Source organism: Carlito syrichta, unplaced genomic scaffold, assembly GCF_000164805.1.
Source record: "Carlito syrichta isolate Samal-C Ts95f unplaced genomic scaffold, Tarsius_syrichta-2.0.1 Scaffold315705, whole genome shotgun sequence".
Taxonomy (NCBI): Eukaryota; Metazoa; Chordata; class Mammalia; order Primates; family Tarsiidae; genus Carlito; species Carlito syrichta.
This window is the reverse complement of record NW_007259801.1, coordinates 926,813-936,883: the sequence shown is the minus strand read 5'-3', so window position 1 is coordinate 936,883 and position 10,071 is coordinate 926,813.

Sequence of the window (10,071 nt, the reverse complement as noted above, 5' to 3'; positions counted from 1 at the left end):
AAAAACTGTCTTCAGGAAATAGGTATCTATAAGTGATAGAACAGAGTAGAAAAACAACCAAAGGGAAATTTTAGAAATAAAAAATACCAAATTTGAAATTAAAAATTCCATGGAAAGATTTAGCATCAGATTAGACATGTTTGAAGGAGAGCTAGTGAATTGGAAGATAGGTAAAAAGGAATTATCCAGAATTCAAGCACAAAGGGACACAAATATGGGAAAGCAGAAGAGAAGCAAGAACTTGTGCTGGATATCTTTTGCTTGACCCTCCAGGCAGAGTTTCTGTCACTTCCTACATTGCTCTGTGTCCCAGGAAGCTGAGTTGTATAGACTGTATTAAGAAGCTGTCTTGAGCTCTGGCTTCCAGTTGATTTGAGTAATGGTAAGCACTAGCAGGGGGTCAGAAGGTGGGAGTGTAGTGAAGTCAGGATATTTATATCCTAGGTTCCTTTCTTGCTGGTGGCCACAGGATTGGTATGTCCATCTGTCAAGTAGCTTCTCTGTGCAGACATCCTTTCTTGGTTCTGGGAGTATTCCCACTCCCTGCCCCTTCAGGTCTAATAAGTAGCAATGATTCAACATTGTTACTATTCCCAGCAGACTGGCCCTTCCTTGTCAGTCACATTAAACTCTACCCTTGACAAACAGTTCTTTTATTAAGCTTTTCTCACCTCAGCAGTTTGAGTGTGTTATCTGTTTCCTGATAGGACTCAGAGTGCTATAGTGAAATAGAGGATATAGTGAGATATCTAACATATGTCTAGTCAGTGCCCTAGAGGGAAGGTAAGAGATAATGCAGGAGAAGCAATGTTTGAGACAATGACTGAGATTTTTCCAGAATCAGAATATTCTGCGATAGGAATTCAAGACAGGATAAACAAAAAGAAATCTATTCCTAGGCACAAATTCCTGTGGTGATATGTCATACAAATGGACAACAACAACAACAACAAAACCCTCAAACAACAACAATTCCCCAAATCAGAGGGAAAAAAAAACCCAAAGAGGGTAATGAAAAAACAGCCACAGAATCAAACGCATAGCACCTTCAAAAGAGTAATAGTCACATTGACAGCTGACTTTGCAACAGCAGCAATGGAAGTTAGAAGATAATGAAATGCTCTCTCAGTATGCAGAAATAAATAACTGCCACTCTAAAATCTAAATAGAATAAATAAATCTAAATCTAAATAAAATAAAATCTAAGACAATTTAAAATGTATTTCAGGATTGAGGGTGAAAAAAATATTTTCAGACAAAAACTGAGAGCATTTGCTAACAGCATACCCAAACTAAAGGGGATTATAAAACATGTGCTTTACCCTAGAAGAAAATGGTCTCAGGTGGAAGGGTTGGAATTTAAATAGGAGTGAAGAGCAAAGTAGTAAAAATTTGGGCAACTGAAAAGGAACATTAATTTGTGAGATTTAACTATATATATAGAATTAAAACAAATAACAAACGCATTAAAATTGGGAGTGTGTTAATTCAGTTGAAGATTTAAAAAGTTCTTGTGGGGTGTATCTGGAAAGAGAGTAAAGACAGAAAACTCAATCCAAACTTATTAACAATGTATTGCGTGTAAATGAAATAATGGCTTCATTTAAAGGCAAAGATGATCAGAGTATGAAAAATCCAACCAAGTGTTGATTACAAAAGACATGTCTAAAAAGAATGGGCTGGATGTGGTGGCTCATGCCTGTGGTCCCAGCACTTAGGGAGATCGAGGTGGGCGGACTGCTTGAGCCCAAGGTTTCAAAATTAGCTTAGGCAATATGGTGAAACCTTGTCTCAACAAAAAAAATTTAAAATAGAGCCAGGCATGATGGCGTGTGCCCATAGTTCCAGCTCTTAGGGAGGCTGAGGTGGAAGTATTGCCTGGGTCTGAGAGGTTGAGACTGTGGTGAGCTGTGAGTGTGCCACTACACTCCAGTCTGGGCGACAGAGTGAGACTCTGATTCAAAATCAATTAATCAATCGGTCAAAAGAATGTAGAACTATCAAAAGTATAGAAAGAGGCATACTACACAATACTAACAAAAGAAAACTGATGTGGCTAGGTTACTATTAGTATAGACTTAATATTAGACAATATGGACCCTATTAATATTAGGCAAAGGGAAGTCTCTAACAAGCACATGCAACATGATACTCTTTATGTGAAAACATAAAGATTAAAATTAGCCAGGCTTGGTGGCTCAGCCTGTAATCCCTGCACTTTGGGAGGCCAAGGCAAGTGGATTGCCTGAGCCCACAGGTTCAAGACCAGTCTGGGCAACTCGGTAAGACCACATCTCTACAACAAATAAATAAAAAATTAGCTGGGTGTGGTAGCACATGCCTGTAGTTCTGGCTACTTGGAAGGCTGAGGTGAAAGGATCGCCGGAGCCTAGTAAGTTGATACTGGGGTGGCCGTGAGTATGCTACTACACTCCAACTTGGGCAAGGGAGTGAGACTCCAACTCAAAAAAAAAAAATTAAAATTTATGTGAAAGCATAATATATATGAAGTTATTAAAACAATAAAATACTTTTAGAGGTATGTCTAGATGCAATAAAACCAAACAAAAGGAAAGCAAAGGGAGTATGAACCTCAGATGGGGTAAGCCAGGAAAATGGAAGCTAGTGGTGATGGACAACACAATAGGGCCAGGCACGGTGGCTCACACCTGTAATCCCAGCACTTTGGGAGGTAGAGGCAAGAGGTGACTGAGCCCAGGGGTTCAAGACCAGCCTGGACAACTTGGCGAGATTGCATCTCTACAATAAGTCAAAAAAATTAGCCGGGCATGGTGGCATGCTCCTGTAGTTCCACCTACTTGGAAGGCTGAGGCGGAAGGATCGCCAGAGCCCAACAGATCGAGTCCGCAAGTAGCCGTGAGCGTGCCACTGCACTCTAGCTTGGGCAACAGAATCAGACTCTGACTCAAAAACAAAACAAAACACAAACAAACAAAAGAAACGTGTGGGATACTTGAATAGGCATAGCACCAAAGAAGATACCCAGATGACCAAAAGAAATGAGAAGATGTTTAGCTTCTTTCTTTAATCATGGAAGGTAAAAAGAATATCACAATATGATTAACAGCACAACCAGGTTGGCTAAAATTTTGATGACTGACAAAAAAGTGAATGCTAAGTGTTAGTGAGGATGTGCAGCAAAAAGAACCCTAAGAAACATACTGCTAGTAGTGTTACTCAGTACAAGCTCTTAGGAAGACATTTTGCATCATACAAGAGGAACCCAAAAAACCCTGGAATTTATTTATGAAAATTGTGTATTTATTCTTACATGCTTAAAGTTCAGTCACCTTCAAAGTACTCTCCGTCTGATGCAAGACACCTATTGAGATGCTTTTTTCCACTGCTCAAAGCCGTTTTTGAACTCGTCAGTTTTGACGCCTTTTAGTGTTTCTGCCATTTTTTGTTTCACCTCTTCCACATCGACAAAATTTCCCTTTGTGGACTTTTACAACCAGGGAAACTAAAGAAAGTTACTTGGGCAAGACTGGATGAATAGAGAGGTTGGGACATGGCGGTCATGCTGTCGTTGGTCAAGAACTGCTGAATACTCGGCGCAGTGTGGGCAAGTTGTTGTATACATCCCCCATTATGAAATGGGCAAATATGTTGAAAGAATCTCCCCCCTCCAAAATTCACTGAAGCAGAATGCAGCGTCTCACAACAACACTAGCTGGTACACTGATGCCAGTGGGTTCCTAGAACACTCACCTAGCAGGGGAAGCCTGTACTACAAGGGACCTGCCTCCTAAAAAATAATTTTGTTTTTTGGGGGTCCTCCTTGTATATTAAAGTTGGATATATGCATAGCTTTACGACTCAGGCATTTCCATCTAAATGCATACACTATGCAAATGGAGTGCTTGTATGCCTTAGAGTCCATGTATAACCAAGTTCACAACAGCACTGTTAATCATAGTCCCAAACAGGAAACGACCCAAATGTCCCCCTACAGTAAAAAAGAATAACTGGCATGCATAAAATGGAATACTATACAGCAACAAAAATGAATGAACTACAACATGTTAGGTTGAATCTTAAACATATTACGTTGGAGGAAAAAAAGCCAGACAGCAGAAGAACATTGGAAGAAGGTATGTTGACCAAGATGGGAGTCTGTAACCTCTAGAGCTGGGATCCAAAGGGCTGCAGGTACAGTTTAAGTGTGATTAAAACATACAAGCAAAACACTGTCCTGCAGAAAGAAAACAACAAAACCTTCATGCTTCAATTAGCACACAAGGTGGATGGAGGGAGGAGCTTCTGAGAATTTGAACCCACAATGTGTTTTGACGCCTGAATTCACACCACCAAAATCTCAAGCACAGACCTTCACATTTTAAGTGGTCTCAAGCTGATCATGCCCCCAGGTGACTGACAGAAGCCTACAGAAATCCAGGTGTAAGGTACCATCAATGTGAAATGCACTCCAATTTCATAATTTGTTTTTCTTTTTTTTGAGTTGGAGTCCCACTCTGTCACCCAGGCTGGAGGGCTGTGGCACGCTCCTGGGCACCGCAGTCTCGACCTGGTGGGCTCCTGTGATCCTTCCGTCTCAGCCTTCCAAGTAGCTGGAACTACAGGCACGCACTACCACGCCTGGCTAATTTTTTTATTTATTGTAGAGATGAGGTCTTGCCAAGTTGCCTAAGTGGGTCTTGAACCCAGGGCTCAGGCAATCCTCTTGCCTTGGCCTCCCAAAGTGCTGAGATTACAGGCTGAGCCTCTGAGCCCAGCCCCATAAATGTTAAAATGTGAAAAATGTACTTCTATTTGTAAGAATTAAGGAAATAAGCTGTAAAATCCAATGCAAGTAAAGCTGAACTGTAAACTTCCAGGTAGTGGAAGCCGACACCTGTTACCCAGGTCTCCACCTCCCCAGATTTCCTTAAAAAATAACAAAGAACAAGAAGAAGGGAAATAAAACTACACAAAAGCTACGACCTCAGCACAAATACATAGAATGCCCAAACTTCAAAATTACTATGAGCAAAAGGAGAAAGAATGCCAGCCCAGCATGTAGTCTCTAGCCCTCCCACCCCATCCCACTCCACCGCAAGGCTTTGTGACAGACGAAGCAGACTGAGAGACACTCCAGGGAAAGGAAAAGAGTCGAGTTAGCAACAGGGCTTAAAGTGGATCTCCAGGAAGATGAAGTCCACCCTAAGTCTTAAAAACACGGTCAAAGAAAAAGTCCAAGTAGATCAGAACACCAACCACAGGGAAGGAACTTAAAAGTATGCCTGCCTGATTTGAAGGGTGGTCTTCAAAATGCACAGCTTTTTGGAAAGAAAAGGGCACAAAAGAAAGGAGAAGTATCCTTTGGAAATTGGGTGGTAAGAGGGAAAGATGTAGTGAATAATGTAGGGCCCTGCACTAGGAAAGAGAACCAAAAATTCGGAGGACATATAATCCTTTTGCCTACCATCAAATCAAAACCTATTAAATGATCTGGACTTTGCTATATTGACAGAAGAGGGTGCCATTGAACGTGAAATTCCATAAAACATTCTAAGAGCACAACATGAATGGGAACAAAATTAATAGGTTCATAGAGTCGCTGCCAAAAAAAAAAAAATCCCAGAAAACAAAAAGCAACACACACAAAAAAAGGAACTTCCCCTGAAAAACAATTATAATGCAGGAAAAAAACCTAAAACGTTTCTTTTTTTGACATTTATTCTAAATACAGCTAATCCTACTCAAATAAGCATTTAAAGATATAAAAAACCATCTTGAATTATAAATTTGAAAAGGACACAAAATCTCCAAGGACAACTGAAAAGATAATTGACTGAATTCAGGAAAGAGACAGAAGAGATGAAAAAATCATCTCAGAAGTGAAGAAAATTTATAAGGTGTCCTGGAGAGATAAGAAGCAAATGAAAATTTAATAAGGGACATTTAGGAAAGGAAGAAAAACAATCAAGAGAATGAAAGTGAATTTAAGAAAGAAGTAAAACAGGTTAGAGGGAAAGTAGTGGGGATGGAAGTCAGGCAAGGAAGGAGTAGCATTTGTATTGTTGGAGTCCTGAGGAAGAAAAGCAATGGAACAGAACTAATATTTAAAACGGTGACCACGAAGATTTTCTAGAACTAACAACAACAAAAGACCTAAATCTACATAATCAAAGGATATACTAAGTGCCTGGGAAAATTAACTCAGAATGATCAACTCTGAGACATCTCTTAGTCAAAGGGTTAGATTAAGTGTGGGCTGGGCATGGTGACTCATGCCTGTAATCCTAGCACTTTGGGAGGCCGAGATGGGAGGATTTCTTGAGCCCAGGAGTTTAAGACCAGTCTGGGCAACATAGCCAGACCTCATCTCTACTACCTGGGAAGCTTAGGCGGAAGGATCACCTGATCCCGGGAGGTTGAGGCTTCAGTAAGCTGTGATTGTGCTACTGCACTGCAGTCTGGGTGACAGAGTGAGACCCCAACTCAAAAACAAAAAAAAAACAAAAAGAAGAAGGAAAAAGAAAATATGAACCAAAGATTTTATATCCAGCCAAGCTGTCCTTCAAATAAACAGCTTTCAAAATAAAAGAACCTATGGAATTATGACTCTAATGGAAGATGAGCTTATTCAAACTAAGAGATGACTAGAAAACTTTAGCATAGAACTGACGATGAGTGTGGTGTGAACACACACAAAATAAACATGGAGATGGGGCTGGAACACCAGAGTGTAAATATTATATGTTTTGACAAAGTACAAATGTGCAACTGGAAAATGGGAGGAGAAAGGAAACAGAAGACGAAAAATAGAATAATCTCATTTATTGTTGTATAGAAAATGGGCGAGAGTTCAGAGGTATTAAATAAAAAGGGATAAGCCAGATAATAAAAGGTTAAATAATAGAATAAGAGACTAAAGGCATTAAGTACAACCTTCTCTAAATTAAACCAAATTAAAGTTAAAAAACGAGAGCATACATCTTGTACAAAAAGAAACATAGCAAATATAACAAAATACATACCATTGCATGATATTATGATAGATTAAACATATCAATAATATCAATGAATATCACTGGGCTTAACTCACCTACTGAAAAAAAATGTTCAATCTGGGTCACAAACAAAGACAAACTATGTGCAGTATATATAAGATGCACATCTAAAACAAAGAGATTCCAAAAGTTTTAAGTAAGGAAATGGACAAATATGTATGAGGCAAATGGACAAATAAAAAAGCAGGGGTAGTGATTCTGATAACAGACAAAGTAGACTTCAAGTTCTGAAGCATCAGGTTTGACAAAGCAGGGCATCTCTTAATGCTAACTGTCATGATTCATAGAGAAGATAGAATACTTATGAATATGTATGCACCAAATAATATGGCAACCACCTTTATGAAGTAAAAAGTACAGGAGTTGAAAGGATGCACAGACATACACTAACATTTCTTTAGTGAAACTTTAACACATACTCTGTATCAGACAGATCAAGAGGTTGGAAATTAAGGAGGTGGAAAACCTAAGCACCACAATCAAGGTACAACTTACAGACATGAAGGCATACCTCCGTTTTATTATAGCATTTAGAAGATATTAATTTATTTTTTTCAAATTAAACATTTATGGCAGCTCTGCGTAGAGCAAGTCTATTGGCACTGTTTTTCCAACAGCATGTGCTCACTTCATGTCTCTGTCACATTTTGATAATTCTCACAATATTTCAGATTTTTTCATTGTTATTGTATCTTTGTGGTAATCTATGACCAGTGATCTTTGATGTTACTATTGTAATTGTTTTCAGGTACCACAAAATGCACCTATATAAGACTGAATTTAATCAATAAATGTTGGCCAGTTGCAGTGGCTCAAGTCTGTAATCCCAGCACTTTGGGAGGCTGAGGCGAAAGGACTGCCTGAGCGCAGGAGTTTGAGACCAGCCTGGTCAACTTGGTGAGACCTCATCTCTACAATAAATAAAAAAAACAAGCCGGGTAAGCTACTCGGAAGGCTGAGGCGGAGGGATCGCCTGAACCCAGCAGGTGAGGCTGCGGTGGCTGTGAGCGCGCCACTGATCTCCAGCCTGGGCAACAGAGTGAGATTCCAACTCAAAACAAAACAAAACAAAAAACAAAAGTCAGTAAGTGGTGTGTGTGTTCTGACCATTCTACCGGCTGGCCATTCCTCTGTCTCTCTCCTTCTCAGGCCTCCCTGTTCTCTGAGACACAATATTGAAATTAGGCCAGTTAGTAACCCTACAGTGGCCTCTAAGTGTTCCAGTGAAAGGAAGAGCTGTACCTCTCTCACTTTAAATCCAGAGCCGGAAATGATTAAGCTTAGTGAAGAAGGCACCAAAAGCTGAGACAGGCCAAAAGCTAGGCCTCTTGTGTCAAATGGTTGCCAGGTTGTGTCAAGGAAAAATTCTTGAAGGATTAAAAGTGCTACTCCAATATCAAGAAGTGAAGAAAAACATGAATATCAAGAAAGCAAAACAGTCTTACTGCTGCTATGGAGGAAGTTTTAGTGGCCTGAATAAAAGATCAAATTGACCACAACAGTCCCAGAAGCCAAAAGCTAATCCAGAACAGGTTCCTAACTCTTCAATTCTATGGAGGCTGCAAGAGGCAAAGAAGCGGCAGGAAAGTTTAAAGAGAGCAGAGGTTGGTTCATGAAGTTTAAGGAAAGAACAGAGCAGAAAAGTGCAAGGTGAAGCAGCAAGTGCTGATGGAGAAGCTGCAGCAGGTTATCCAGATCTAGCTAAGATCATGGATGAAAGTGTCTACACTAAACAACACACTTTTAACACACTTCCAACAGTCTTTATTGGAAGAAGATGCCATCTAGGGCTTTCATAGCTAGAGAGGAGGCTCCAATGCCTGGCTTCAAAGGACTGGATGACTCTTGCTAGGGGCTGAGGCAGCAGGAGACTTTAAGTTGTTGAAGCCAATGCTCGTTTATCATTCTAAAATCCTAGAGCCTTTAAGAATTTTGCTAACTGAATCTTCTCTGCCTGCGCTCTAGAAATGGAACAACAAAGCCTGGGTGACAGCACATCGGTTTACAGCATGCTTTACTCAATATTTTAAGCCCACTGATGAGACCTACTACTCAGAAAAAAAGATTCCTTTCAAAATATTACTGTTCATTAACAATGTACCTGTCACCCAAGAGTTCTGATAGAGATATGCAAGGAGATGCATGCTGTTTTCCTGCCTGCCAACACAGCACCCATTCTGCAGCCCATGGATCAAGGAGTCATTGTGACTTTCAAGTCTGATTCTTTAAGAGATACATTTTCGCTGGGCTCGGTGGCTCAGCCTGTAATCCCACACCTTGGGAGGCCGAGGTGAGTGAAATGCCTGAGCCTGCGGGTTCAAGACCCGCCTGGGCAACTTGGCGAGACCTCATCTCTACAATAAATCAAAAAATTAGCCGGCGGGGTTGGGGTAGCGCCTGCCTGTAGTTCCAGCTACTTGGAAGGCTGAGGCGGAAGGATCGCCGGAGCCCAGCGGTCGAGGGTGCGGTGGCCGGGAGTGAGACTCCAACTCAAAAAAAAAAAAAGAAAAAGAAAAAGAGAAATACATTTTCTAAGGCTATAGCTGCTCATTGATTCCTCTGATAGATCTGGGCAAAGTACATTGAAAACCTTCTGGAAAGGATTCACCATTCTAGATGCCGTTAACAATATTCATGATTCATGGAATGAAGTCAAAATATCAACATTAATAGGAGTTTGGAAGAAGTTGATTCCAACCCTCATGGGTGATTTTCAAGGGTTCAACACTTCAATGGAGAGAGTCACTGCAGATGTGGCAGAAATAACTAGAATTAGAAGTGGAGGCTGAAGACATGACTGAATTGCTACCATCTTATGATAAAACTTGAACAGGTAAGGAGTTGCTTCTTACAGATGAGCAGAGAAAGTGGTTTCTTGAGATGAAATCTACTCCTGGTGAAGATGCTGTGAGCGTTATTACATGAGCTTAGTTGAAAAAGAAGTGGCAGGGTTTGAGAGGACTCCACATTTTTTTTTTCTTTTGAATTGGGGGCTCGCTCTGTTGCCCAGGCTGGAGCGCAGTGGAATGATCTG